The sequence below is a fragment of the Palaemon carinicauda genome, chromosome 17, assembly GCF_036898095.1.
Source record: "Palaemon carinicauda isolate YSFRI2023 chromosome 17, ASM3689809v2, whole genome shotgun sequence".
Classification (NCBI taxonomy): domain Eukaryota; kingdom Metazoa; phylum Arthropoda; class Malacostraca; order Decapoda; family Palaemonidae; genus Palaemon; species Palaemon carinicauda.
In genome coordinates, this window is record NC_090741.1 from 31,872,469 (window position 1) to 31,885,498 (window position 13,030).

The following is a 13,030-nucleotide window of genomic DNA, read 5'->3' on the forward strand; positions in this document are numbered from 1 at the left end:
TTCTCCTCGGTCCACTGGTTCTCTATGGGGAGGAAGGGCGGGTTCTTTAATTCATGATCACCGGGTAAGTATATTCAAAAATTTATTTTACTAATGAAAATAACATTTTTCAATATTAATCTTACCCGATGATCATGTAGCTGATTCACACCCAGGGTGGTGGGTGGAGACCAGCATACATGTTAACAAAGAAGCTAAGTATCCCGTATTTCATTTTATTAGTTATTCAAAATAACATAAAATAAATAAGTACCTGGTAAGGAAGTCGACTTGAACCATTACTCTGCCTTTATTAAGTACGTCTTCCTTACTGAGCGTAGCGGTCCTCTTAGGATGCTGAACGACTCTTAGGTGCTGAAGTATAAAGGGCTGCAACCCATACTAAAGGACCTCATCACAACCTCTAACCTAGGCGCTTCTCAAGAAAGAATTGACCACCCGCCAAATCAACAAGGATGCGGAAGGCTTCTTAGCCGACCGTACAACCCAAAAACAACAATAAAAAGTATTCAAGAGAAAGGTTAAAAAGGTTATGGGATTATGGGAATGTAGTGGCTGAGCCCTCACCTACTACTGCACTCGCTGCTACGAATGGTCCCAGGGTGTAGCAGTTCTCGTAAAGAGACTGGACATCTTTGAGATAGAATGATGCGAACACTGACTTGCTTCTCCAATAGGTTGCATCCATAACACTCTGCAGAGAACGGTTCTGTTTGAAGGCCACTGAAGTAGCCACAGCTCTCACTTCATGTGTCCTTACCTTCAGCAAAGCAAGGTCTTCTTCCTTCAGATGAGAATGTGCTTCTCTAATCAGAAGCCTGATGTAGTAAGAAACTGCGTTCTTAGACATTGGTAGAGAAGGCTTCTTGATAGCACACCATAAGGCTTCTGATTGTCCTCGTAAAGGTTTTGACCTTCTTAGATAGTACCTAAGAGCTCTAACTGGGCAAAGTACTCTCTCCAGTTCGTTCCCCACCAAGTTGGACAGGCTTGGGATCTCGAACGACTTAGGCCAAGGACGTGAAGGAAGCTCGTTTTTAGCCAAAAAACCGAGCTGCAAGGAACATGTAGCCGTTTCAGATGTGAAACCTATGTTCCTGCTGAAGGCGTGGATCTCACTTACTCTTTTAGCTGTTGCCAAGCACACGAGGAAAAGAGTTTTTAATGTGAGGTCCTTAAAAGAGGCTGATTGGAGAGGTTCAAATCTTGATGACATAAGGAACCTTAGGACCACGTCTAGATTCCAGCCTGGAGTGGACAACCGACGTACCTTTGAGGTCTCAAAAGACCTAAGGAGGTCCTGTAGATCTTTGTTGGTGGAAAGATCCAAGCCTCTGTGGCGGAAAACCGCTGCCAACATACTTCTGTAACCCTTGATCGTAGGAGCTGAAAGGGATCTTACATTCCTTAGATGTAACAGGAAGTCAGCAATCTGGGTTACAGTGGTACTGGTTGAGGAAACTGCATTGGCCTTGCACCAGCTTCGGAAGACTTCCCATTTAGACTGATAGACTCTGAGAGTGGATGTCCTCCTTGCTCTGGCAATCGCTCTGGCTGCCTCCTTCGAAAAGCCTCTAGCTCTTGAGAGTCTTTCGATAGTCTGAAGGCAGTCAGACGAAGAGCGTGGAGGTTTGGGTGTACCTTCTTTACGTGAGGTTGACGTAGAAGGTCCACTCTTAGAGGAAGAGTCCTGGGAACGTCGACCAGCCATTGCAGTACCTCTGTGAACCATTCTCTCGCCGGCCAGAGGGGAGCAACCAACGTCAGCCGTGTCCCTTTGTGAGAGGCGAACTTCTGAAGTACCCTGTTGACAATCTTGAACGGCGGGAATGCATACAGGTCGAGATGGGACCAATCCAGCAAAAAAGCATCCACGTGAACTGCTGCTGGGTCTGGAATCGGAGAACAATACAACGGGAGCCTCTTGGTCATCGAGGTAGCGAACAGATCTATGGTTGGCTGACCCCACAGGGCCCAAAGTCTGCTGCAAACATTCTTGTGAAGGGTCCACTCTGTGGGGATGACCTGACCCTTCCGGCTGAGGCGATCTGCCATGACATTCATATCGCCCTGAATGAACCTCGTTACCAGCGTGAGCTTTCGATCTTTTGACCAGATGAGGAGGTCCCTTGCGATCTCGAACAACTTCCTCGAATGAGTCCCTCCCTGCTTGGAGATGTAAGCCAAGGCTGTGGTGTTGTGGAGTTCACCTCCACCACCTTGTTTAGCTGGAGGGACTTGAAGTTTATCAAGGCCAGATGAACCGCCAACAACTCCTTGCAATTGATGTGAAGTGTCCTTTGCTCCTGATTCCATGTTCCCGAGCATTCCTGTCCGTCCAATGTCGCACCCCAGCCCGTGTCGATGCGTCCGAGAAGAGACGGTGGTCGGGGTTCTGAACAGCCAAAGTTAGACCTTCCTTGAGAAGAATGCTGTTCTTCCACCACGTTAGAGTAGACCTCATCTCTTCGGAAACAGGAACTGAGACCGTCTCTAGCGTCATGTCCTTTATCCAGTGAGCAGCTAGATGATACTGAAGGGGGCGGAGGTGGAGTCTCCCTAACTCGATGAACAGGGCTAGCGATGATAGTGTCCCTGTTAGACTCATCCACTGCCTGACTGAGCATCGGTTCCTTCTCAGCATGCTCTGGATGCATTCTAGGGCTTGGTTGATCCTTGGGGCCGACGGAAAAGCCCGAAAAGCTCGACTCTGAATCTCCATACCCAGGTAGACAATGGTCTGGGATGGGACGAGCTGGGACTTCTCTAAATTGACCAGGAGGCCCAGTTCCTTGGTCAGATCCATAGTCCATCTGAGATTCTCCAGACAGCGACGACTTGTGGGAGCTCTTAAAAGCCAGTCGTCTAAATAGAGGGAGGCTCTGATGTCTGCCAAGTGAAGGAATTTCGCAATATTCCTCATCAGTCTGGTAAACACAAGAGGTGCCGTGCTTAGGCCAAAGCACAGGGCTTGGAACTGGTACACAACCTTTCCAAAGACGAATCTCAGGAAAGGTTGGGAGTCTGGATGGATGGGGACGTGAAAGTATGCGTCTTTCAGGTCTAACGAGACCATCCAGTCCTCCTGCCTGACCGCTGCTAGGACCGACTTCGTCGTCTCCATCGTGAACGTCTGCTTGGTGACAAAAGCATTGAGAGCACTGACGTCCAGCACCGGTCTCCAACCTCCTGTCTTCTTGGCTACCAGGAAGAGACGGTTGTAAAAGCCCGGGGATTGATGATCCCGGACTATGACCACTGCTTCCTTTTGTAGCAAGAGCGACACCTCTTGTTGCAACGCTAGCCTCTTGTCCTTCTCCTTGTAGTTGGGAGAGAGGTTGATGGGAGATGTAGCTAGAGGGGGATTGCGGCAGAACGGAATTCTGTATCCCTCCCTTAGCCACTTCACAGACTGAGCGTCTGCACCTCTGCTCTCCCAAGCTTGCCAGAAGGTCTTGAGTCTGGCTCCTACTGCTGTCTGGAGAGGAAGGCAGTCAAAACTTGCCTTTTGCAGACTTGGAACCCTTCTTGGACTTGCCACGGTGACTGTCTGCACGGGTACCTCCTCTGCTGGAGGTTCTGCCACGAAAGGGCGGGATGAACCTAGAAGCAGGTGTATCAACTGCTGCAGGGCGGAAGGGTCTAGGCACGGAAGGTAAGGTTTTAGCCTTACGTGCAGAAGAAGCCATCAGATCATGAGTGTCCTTCTGGATAAGTGAGGCAGCCATCCCCTTAATCAACTCCTCCGGAAACAGACACTTGGAGAGAGGAGCAAACAACAACTCTGACTTCTGGCAAGGAGTGATACCAGCAGATAAGAAGGAGCAAAGATGTTCTCTCTTCTTGAGGACTCCTGATACATATGAAGCCGCAAGTTCACCAGACCCATCCCGAATTGCCTTGTCCATGCTAGACATGATCAGCATGGCCGAGTCCTTATCTGAAGGGGAAGTCTTCCTGCTTAAGGCTCCCAAACACCAATCGAGGAAGTTGAATATCTCGAAGGCACGAAAGACTCCCTTCAACAGATGATCAAGATCTGAAAAGGACCAGCAGATCTTCGAACGTCTCATAGCCAACCTGCGGGGAGAGTCAACCAGACTTGAGAAGTCGGCCTGGGCAGAGGCAGGAACCCCCAAGCCAGGTTCCTCTCCCGTGGCATACCAGACGCTCGACTTAGAAGCAAGCTTGGGAGGAGGAAACACAAAAGAGGTCCTTCCCAGTTGCTTCTTGGAATGCAACCAGTCCTCCATAACCCTCAAAGCTCTCCTAGATGATCTGGCGAGAACAAGCTTGGTGAAGGCAGGCGCAGCAGACTGCATGCCCAGAGCAAACTCGGAGGGAGGAGAACGAGGGGTTGCAGACACAAAATGTTCAGGATACAAGTCCCTGAACAAAGCAAGGACCTTGCGAAAGTCTAAGGAAGATGGCGAAGACTTGTGTCCTTCAACATCAGAGTGAGGTTCATCCAGATGAGCAGCTTCATCATCCGATACATCATCATCCGAAAGTTGAGTTGAGAGTGGCAAAGGCAGAGCAGCAAGCTGACCGGCTGAATCCTGCAGAACGGGTGCATGCGTACCTGCGGATCCAACATCATGCCTCTGCTGGACAGTCTGCGAGCTGGCAACAACAAAAGCAGAGGGCTGGTGTGAGGGAGGGTCTGCGGTGGGCTGAGGAGCATGCGGTATGGTATGCAGAGCATGCTGTAAGGTATGCGGCTCATGCTGCATGGTATGCGGAGCATGCTGTAAGGTCTGCAGAGCATGCTGCATGGGCTGAGGAGAATGCCGCATAGTGCTGGAACCCGGCAACTCCTGATGCGGCAGCTCACGCATGTTAGCAGATGGTGCAGCAAGAACATGCGTCTGGCAGGGAGGACTGCGCATCGGTGGAGGAGCTCTCACAGGTGGTGTGTGGGAGCAGGCAGCCGCAGTATCTGCTGAGCGCACAACCTCTGCGGGTTGTAGGCTAACAGAAGAGGTGTTAACCTTCTCGGCATGATACTCCTGCATGAAAGCCGCAAGCTGAGACTGCATAGTCTGCAGCATGGACCACTTAGGGTCTACTGTGGTTGGAGCAACAACAGACGGAGCAGTAGCCTGTTGAGGGACCACTCTACCTCTCTTAGGAGGTGTGCAGTCATCAGATGACTGTGGCGAGTCCGAACTGACCCAGTGGCTACACCTGGGCCGTTGGACAAGCTCGGAAGGGACCTTACGTTTGAGCGGTCGTGAGACCTTGGTCCACCGTTTCCTCCTGGAAACTTCTTCCACAGACGAGGAATGTAAGGGCTCATTCGTCTGTATGTGGATGGGACGATCCTTAACAGATACGTCCGCAACCACTGAGGATACATCCGTGCGCCGATCAAGGCCTGCCGAACCCTTTGGTCCTTCGACATTGCTTCTCCCCTGGGCTTGGGAGCTTGCAAGAGGTCCCGGACTGGGAGGACGACTGGCACGCACAGATGTACCCTCATGCGCAACACTGACACTGGCACTATGCACATCACTAGCACTAACACTTCCCACTGCACTCTTCGCTTTCAGCTCTCTGACATCTGCCAAGAGCTGATTGCGGTCACTAACCAACGACTCCACCTTATCACCGAGAGCCTGAATGGCACGCAACATATCAGCCATTGCAGGCTGAGCACTCGTAGCAGGTTCGGGAGTCACCACCACAGGGGAAGGAAAAGGTTGAGGGGCATGGGGAGAGGAAAAATCCACAGAGCGAGAAGAACTCCTCCTATCTCTCTCCTTCTCTAACCTACGTGCATATCTGAGGAATTCGTTAAAATCGAATTCCGAAAGCCCAGCACATTCCCCACATCGATCTTCCAATTGACAGGATTTACCCCTACAATTGGAACATACGGTGTGAGGATCTATAGAGGCCTTCGGAAGACGCCTAGTACAAGTCCTAACACTACACTGCCTGTATTTAGGAACTTGGGAATGGTCAGACATCTTGAATTTAGAAGTAGTCAAGGGGGAATTCCAAAATTAAGCAAAGTTCATTAACCAATAAGTCAAATTAATTCCAAAAGCTTGCTAAGCTAAGGATAAAGCTTCCTGAACAGCGAAGGCTAAACTTTAGAGCAAATACATCACCAAATCGTGAACAAAAGACTCCAAAATCAACAGCGTATCCAAGTAGGTCTTGCCGGCGGCACGACAGAGGAAAAATTGAGTTCTTGTTGACAAGAAGTACTTGAGTACCTGACCACAGATGGCGCTGTTGAAGTACACCCCCACCTGGATAGCGATCGCTGGCGTATCCCGACCGTAGATTTCTGTCGGGCAACGGAGTTGACAGCTACATGATCATCGGGTAAGATTAATATTGAAAAATTCTTCTTCACTTACAGCGTTAACTATTGCACTGTAATTGCTCAGAGGCTACTTTCCACCGGTAATGGAAGCAGAGACTCTTTAGTTGTGGTAAGCAGCTCTTCTAGGAGCACTTTCCACTTGGTAAGGGTAGAAGAGACTCTTTAGTTGTGGTAAGCAGCTCTTCTAGAAGGACTTTCCACTTGGTAAGGATAGAAGAGACTCTTAAGTTGTGGTAAGCAGCTCTTCTAGGAGTACTTTCCACTTGGTAAGGATAGAAGAGACTCTTTAGTTGTGGTAAGCAGCTCTTCCAGGAGCACTTTCCACTTGGTATTGATAGAAGAGACTCTTTAGTTGTGGTAAGCAGCTCTTCTAGGAGTACTTTCCACTTGGTAAGGATAGAAGAGACTCTTAAGTTGTGGTAAGCAGCTCTTCTAGGAGTACTTTCCACTTGGTAAGGATAGAAGAGACTCTTTAGTTGTGGTAAGCAGCTCTTCTAGGAGTACTTTCCACTTGGTAAGGATAGAAGAGACTCTTTAGTTGTGGTAAGCAGCTCTTCTAGGAGTACTTTCCACTTGGTAAGGATAGAAGAGACTCTTTAGTTGTGGTAAGCAGCTCTTCTAGGAGTACTTTCCACTTGGTAAGGATAGAAGAGACTCTTTAGTTGTGGTAAGCAGCTCTTCTAGGAGTACTTTCCACTTGGTAAGGATAGAAGAGACTCTTTAGTTGTGGTAAGCAGCTCTTCCAGGAGCACTTTCCACTTGGTATTGATAGAAGAGACTCTTTAGTTGTGGTAAGCAGCTCTTCTAGGAGTACTTTCCACTTGGTAAGGGTATAAGAGATTTTAGTTGTGGTAAGCAGCTCTTCTATGAGTACTTTCCACTTGGTAAGGGTAGAAGAGACTCTTTAGTTGTGGTAAGCAGCTCTTCTAGGAGTACTTTCCACTTGGTAAGGGTAGAAGAATGACTATAGTTGTGGTAAACAGCTCTTCTACTGTAGGAGGGCACTTTCAAATCAAACCTTTGTACTCTGGTCTTGAGTTAGAGTTCTCTTGCTTGAGAGTACACTCAGGAACACTATTCTGTGGTTCATTATTTCCTTTCCTCACTGGGCTATTTTCCCTGTTGGAGCCTTTGGGCTCAGAGTATCCTGCTTTTCCAAGTACATTTGTAGCTTAATTAGTAATGATAATAATGATAACATTCCATAATGCTATCTTTCTCAAACTAGGAGGGGCCTACACAAGAAAGTGTGCCAGTGGAGATTAATCTGATCAATACCATAATTAATTTTACTATCAAGTCTAGATGATTGCTTGAATCCTTATGTTAATGTCATCAAATGAATTCTAAACCCACTGCTAGTTTCAAACCTCAATATATTTCAAGATGATTCAGTGTTGTCAAGAATGTTTTTCTACGCCTACTGATAGTCTAGGTTAGGCTAATAATCTAGGCACACAGTTCAGTGACTGGGCCTGGGTCAAAGGCCTAATTAGTCCAAAATAAGAAGAGGATTGATTCATCTTTAGTCTGTTTAGGTAAGGTAAGGTTAGACTGGGTTAGTCAGGGTAGAATAACCTACAGCCTATTGGTCATACTGGCATTTAGATTCAGTGATTATTTACCCGGTTAATGGCACAATTTTGGGAGACGTCAAAACCTGTAAGTTCCTTCCTAGTCCATCCAAGGACACCATGTCTTTACCCATCAGGGAGGGTCTCTTTAACATCCCTTCTGAACTTCCACTTCCTTATTTGACCTGACACTGCATCCTTGCCCATCATGTAAATTGTAATTGGGTAAGGTAATAGAGTTTGGTTCAATTATAGAATGATGCAATATTAGATAGGACATTGAAACTTGCATAATTGAATAGATCTTTGCAAACAGACTATTTTGAATCCCATATACTGTAATACTGACAGAAACCTCTATCAATGAAGTTACAGATTTTAATATAAAATATCCATTTTGCTCCTTTTGTCATCATAGCACATATCATAGGAGCCTCCTTCCATCTGGCAGTTCAGAAAAACATTGAAAGGTGGTGCTTCTGCCTCAAGTTATTTGTTTGAACATGGTAGAAGGGCCCATCGTTTTATATTCTAAACCTCTTTGTTATCTATTTTCAATATTGGAATATGCAATATAATCATAGCTCTTATTTTACTGATTAAGTCAACAATAAAAATTAGGGTAGAAATGTATTTTTGATATATTTAGTCTAATCATTGGAAATGGAACCCAGGTACATGTTCGAACAGAAGCTGGAGTGCGAAGCTAAAACTCACACTTTGCTAAGTGTGTATTCACCCCTTTAACCCTTTTACCCCCAGGCTATTTGGAACTTTCCAACCCTTAACCCCAAGGGGTTATTTTTTTTCAAGCACATTTTGCAGTATATTTTATTCAAATCGCTCTAACAGCCTTAATTTTCGTCATAGAGAGGTCAGGTTGGTCTCATTCTCTTTGAAAATGCCTGAAGTTTCTCAAAAAATTATCAAAAATATGCAAGAAAAAATTTAAATAGCAGTTTTTTGCAATGACGTACTGGTATGTCCATAGGGGTAAAGGGATGAGTTTTGTGAAACGTACAAGTACGTCTTTTGGGGGTAAAAGGGTTAAGTTTGTATAATTGATAATTAATGCTGAAATACTTGCCCACGGGGATAAAGCGCATAGTGAAACACGTTCTGATTGCCAGATCATAGGAGCAATGAGATAATGTTTAATCGCAAGTGAAGCGAGCATACAGCAGAGCAAAATCATTAAATCATTAGCTCAATTAAGTAAGGAAGTATTTCTAATATGATAAACACTGCTATAAACGACTCCATAGAAAATGAGATTAAAAGTAAAGTTTTCTATGCGTCCAGAATTCTTGGCAAACAAAATCTCCCTGTTTTGACAGTGTGTCATTACTGTTACTCAGTAATGATTACAGTAACTCTATTTTAATCCAATGACTGGTTTTTAATGAAGATAACTGGTGAAATCAACAAAGTTTAAAAACGTTAATTTAAATATCAATACAATTAGACTGCTACATGGTATGATTTAAAGGGTTTCAAATGTAATTGATGACGATAGCTAGAGCAAAGCCATAGCTTTTCAGTTATGGTAGTCAGTCCATCATAACTCATAAACTATTGATTTCCGCCAAGAATCATAAAAACATATATTCAAAACAACAAATACTACTAAAAAACTCAGTCTTAATTTCTACAAACCATTTATTGCACCGTTCTATAATTTTACCCCAAAACCTTCTAAGCCTAGTAAGGTAAGCTAGTAAGCTACAGAGCCTACCAGTGACAGTAGCCTTTGGAATATGTTAAGAACATTAGAATAAAATTTAAAAATGCACCTCGTTGTAGATAATATTGCGTGGCCAAAGTCACGTTAACTAAAACAGACCACCTAGACTCGAGACAGCCTCAAGTCACCTACGGTATGCGAGCATAGGCTACATATATCAAATGAAGGCTAATTTCCAAGGCCTATAGCAGTCAAACATTTATGAAGATATAGAAACCTAAAACTATAATGATATAGCAATATATAACTAACCTGTAGCTATTATTTATCACTCGGTACACTAATGGTTATGTCACTTAATGCAGTAGTCAAAATATTGGCGGTAAATAAGTACAAAAATAATAATAAGGATCTTGCGAAAATTCCAACCCGATACTTTACATAACTCTATTAAAAGTTGTATATTGATGCTCTTTTGTTTTATAGAATCTGGAATAATAAGAAAATGTTTGTTTATGTTTAAGTTGAGAGGAAATAAATGAAATTTAGAAAACAAAGAAAGAAATATTAAACCTGGTGTAGAGAAAATGACAAAATAATATAAAAGAAAGATAATCTTAGGTAACTAGATTATTAGAGGCGTCGTTACAAAAGAAGGAAAAATGAAAGAATCACAGGTTCCAACTTCCTCGTTGCTCTCTCAACAGCACGGTCACGATAATTGTGGGCATACTACTAGAAGAAGCGTACTATGTGCAAAGTGCGGCAATCTGCTTCAGAAAATTCAATGTCATTAGTTACCTTCTATACAGACAGCACGACTTACATACTTTTACTCCTAACTTCCAGGGCCTGTATAATATATCGGACAACCTCTCTAGTGGTGTATCTAAATTTCCTAATTCTATGCCGTTGCTTCTGGATTTTCTTAATCCAATATATCTAAACATATACTCAGTTGTTTCCTTCGCCTCACCGCACAGCACAAAGCTTATCCTTTTCATTCATTATTCTATAATTTAATTTTAACTCTACCATATTTAACTTTGTTTCCATAACTATTACTGCTTCCTTAGTGTTAAGTTCTCTTATGTAATCTCTTATGCTTTAATTTGGTAATTTCAGCTTTCTTTTTTGTTTATTTTTCTTTTAACTTCATTTGCAACTTTGCGTTTTGATTTATTTTTGAGTTCTTCCTTTTTATACTTTCTTACTTCTTCAAATTAATATCCTACCAGCAACCATATAAAGATGAAGCGGGAAAATAAATAGGAAATGCTTCAGGAGAAGGTAATGAAAAATAATAAAAGAATATATATACCAAATATGGATAACAAGGAAAAGAAAGTCAAAGAAAAGGGTGAAAATACTAATGCATCGAGGAAAAGGCAAATCCCTAACATCTGAACCTTAACCTAACATTATCAGCCATTGATAACATCGTAAAGAAGAAAAAAACTTGTGGGATATGTGGAAAAACACAGAATGACAAATGTAAAGAAATTTCTCCAATTTAGAAAAAAAGTTCTTAGTTTCTAGGTGTTTACTTTGCAGAATAAGTTTGCGGGCACTTTATTAATTAATATATAAATGCAACGTTTCTAAGCTTATATTCAATGCTGTAATTGAGATTTTTTTTTTTGTAACAATAAACAACAGTCTTAAACCCTCAATGAAAATATTAAGCTTTAATTCTATCTAATTCTAATTTGAAATATGCTGGGACAATACCTTGCTATCATTTTGACACCTATTGTGAAAAATTTGGTGTTATTAAACTCATTTTTCCATACTCATGTCGCATGTACTGATACCATCAGCTCCCTGCTAGGATTTGCAACATACTCACGATAATATATAGATATTTTAACATTAAGGATTTTGGACATGGCAATAAATGATCTATATTATCTTTTTATTCCTTGTGCAGGTCACAATCATTTGTATATTTTTCCCCTGAAATTGGTTTTTCGTTTGAAGATGTTTAACCTTTCCTTAGTTGAAAGGATTTCCCTATCCATATCAGTTCCTCTCATATAAGACTATGTGACATTTCCTTCTTTAAATTTTAGTTTTTTCATCCATTCCTTCCTTTCTTCAATACTTCCCTCCATGTAAACAAAAAAAAATCTAACTTTTTCTTCTTTATATTTTGTTACTTTTAAGTCTGTGCATAATATAGTATAGTAACCCATAAGAATTTTCTTTTTCTTTTTGGCTTTTTCGTTTTCTTCTAGAAGTATATGGGTAGACTATGGTAGTTGCCTAATGCCTTTAATACACAATATTATGCCTATCTTAGCTATGTCACGGGGGTAGAAATATGAGGTATAAAAACACACACCACGTACGTTAGTTATTCCTTACACTTTTTTCTATCATGATTTATGTACTGCTAACATATAAGCATCTAATTTCTATCTTTCTAACTCCATTTCAAGTTTGTTTACTGGCTAGTACAGTGGTAACGTGTTTGCCTCGCATTCGCGTGGCAAGAGATCGATCCCCGCCCAGGACCGTGTGTTTAAGCTGTTTACTGGGGAGGCTACTGCTGTGGTAGGGCACCACAGTGGGGGGTTGAGCTTGCCCGGCTGACGTTCTGGTGAGCATCTATTCTGATGGAACCGGAACTGAAACCAGCTACCTTTACCTTTCACACAGCCGTTTGTTGAATACTCTTTTAATTGTTTCATTTTTGTATACCAGATAGTTAGGGTTAGGTTAGTCGTATGTAAGTTTCCTTAGGGTTTTAAGATTACTCCTTATATTGTAAATGGAAAACCTGCGTGAAACTCACTTTCTACGAGTCTATAAAGCCCTACGTAAACGTTCTGATATAGCACCTCAAGATGCATAGCCTATGCAAAATCTTACCTGACTAGAAAAATAACACAGGTGAAGCTGTTTAACCAAGAAATTGCCCATTCACTTGTGAGCCGTTCAAGTTGTACCTGCTGTGACGACATTGAGTTCAGGTCCACCCCTGACCTTTTCCCTGAAACTAAATAATTGTCCAGCAGAAAATGAACGATCCCCTGTGGACAGGAATCGTTAGACCAGTGACCTGAGGAGGAAAGAACGAACCTGAACCTGAACCAGTGACCATGATCAGCTATCAGCAAGGGATATATATAGCAGGGACGTGCAGAGAACTTTTTCAGGGCAGGTGCTCAAGTAAAAAAAAAGGCAAAAATATAGAAATGAATGAGGCTAAATATATACCGACTCAATATGCTTTCAAATTTATTTAAACTAGCCATTAATAATTCAAGAAAAAGATATACATGACTGATATCATAGGTACCACTGGGCTAATGTTTTTTATGAACATAAAATCTACAGTACTGACTACCAGTAGAAATAAGAAATTTAACAAAAGAAAAATTATATATATTACTTTTACATAAATGACTGCAAGAAAATCAATTGGTATGA

General features: G+C 42.7%; 1 protein-coding gene across 1 annotated transcript in view; it reads right to left on the minus strand.

Annotated features, from left to right (window-relative positions):
- The window catches only part of okr (DNA repair and recombination protein RAD54-like okr), a 127,321-nt gene extending 117,289 nt beyond the window's left edge, over positions 1–10,032 (minus strand). Inside the window, exon 1 of the mRNA XM_068390821.1 lies at positions 9,908–10,032. The gene's annotated coding sequence lies outside the window, so the exon portion shown is untranslated. The remainder of the gene's footprint in view (positions 1–9,907) is intronic.
- Positions 10,033–13,030: the final 2,998 nt, after the last annotated feature.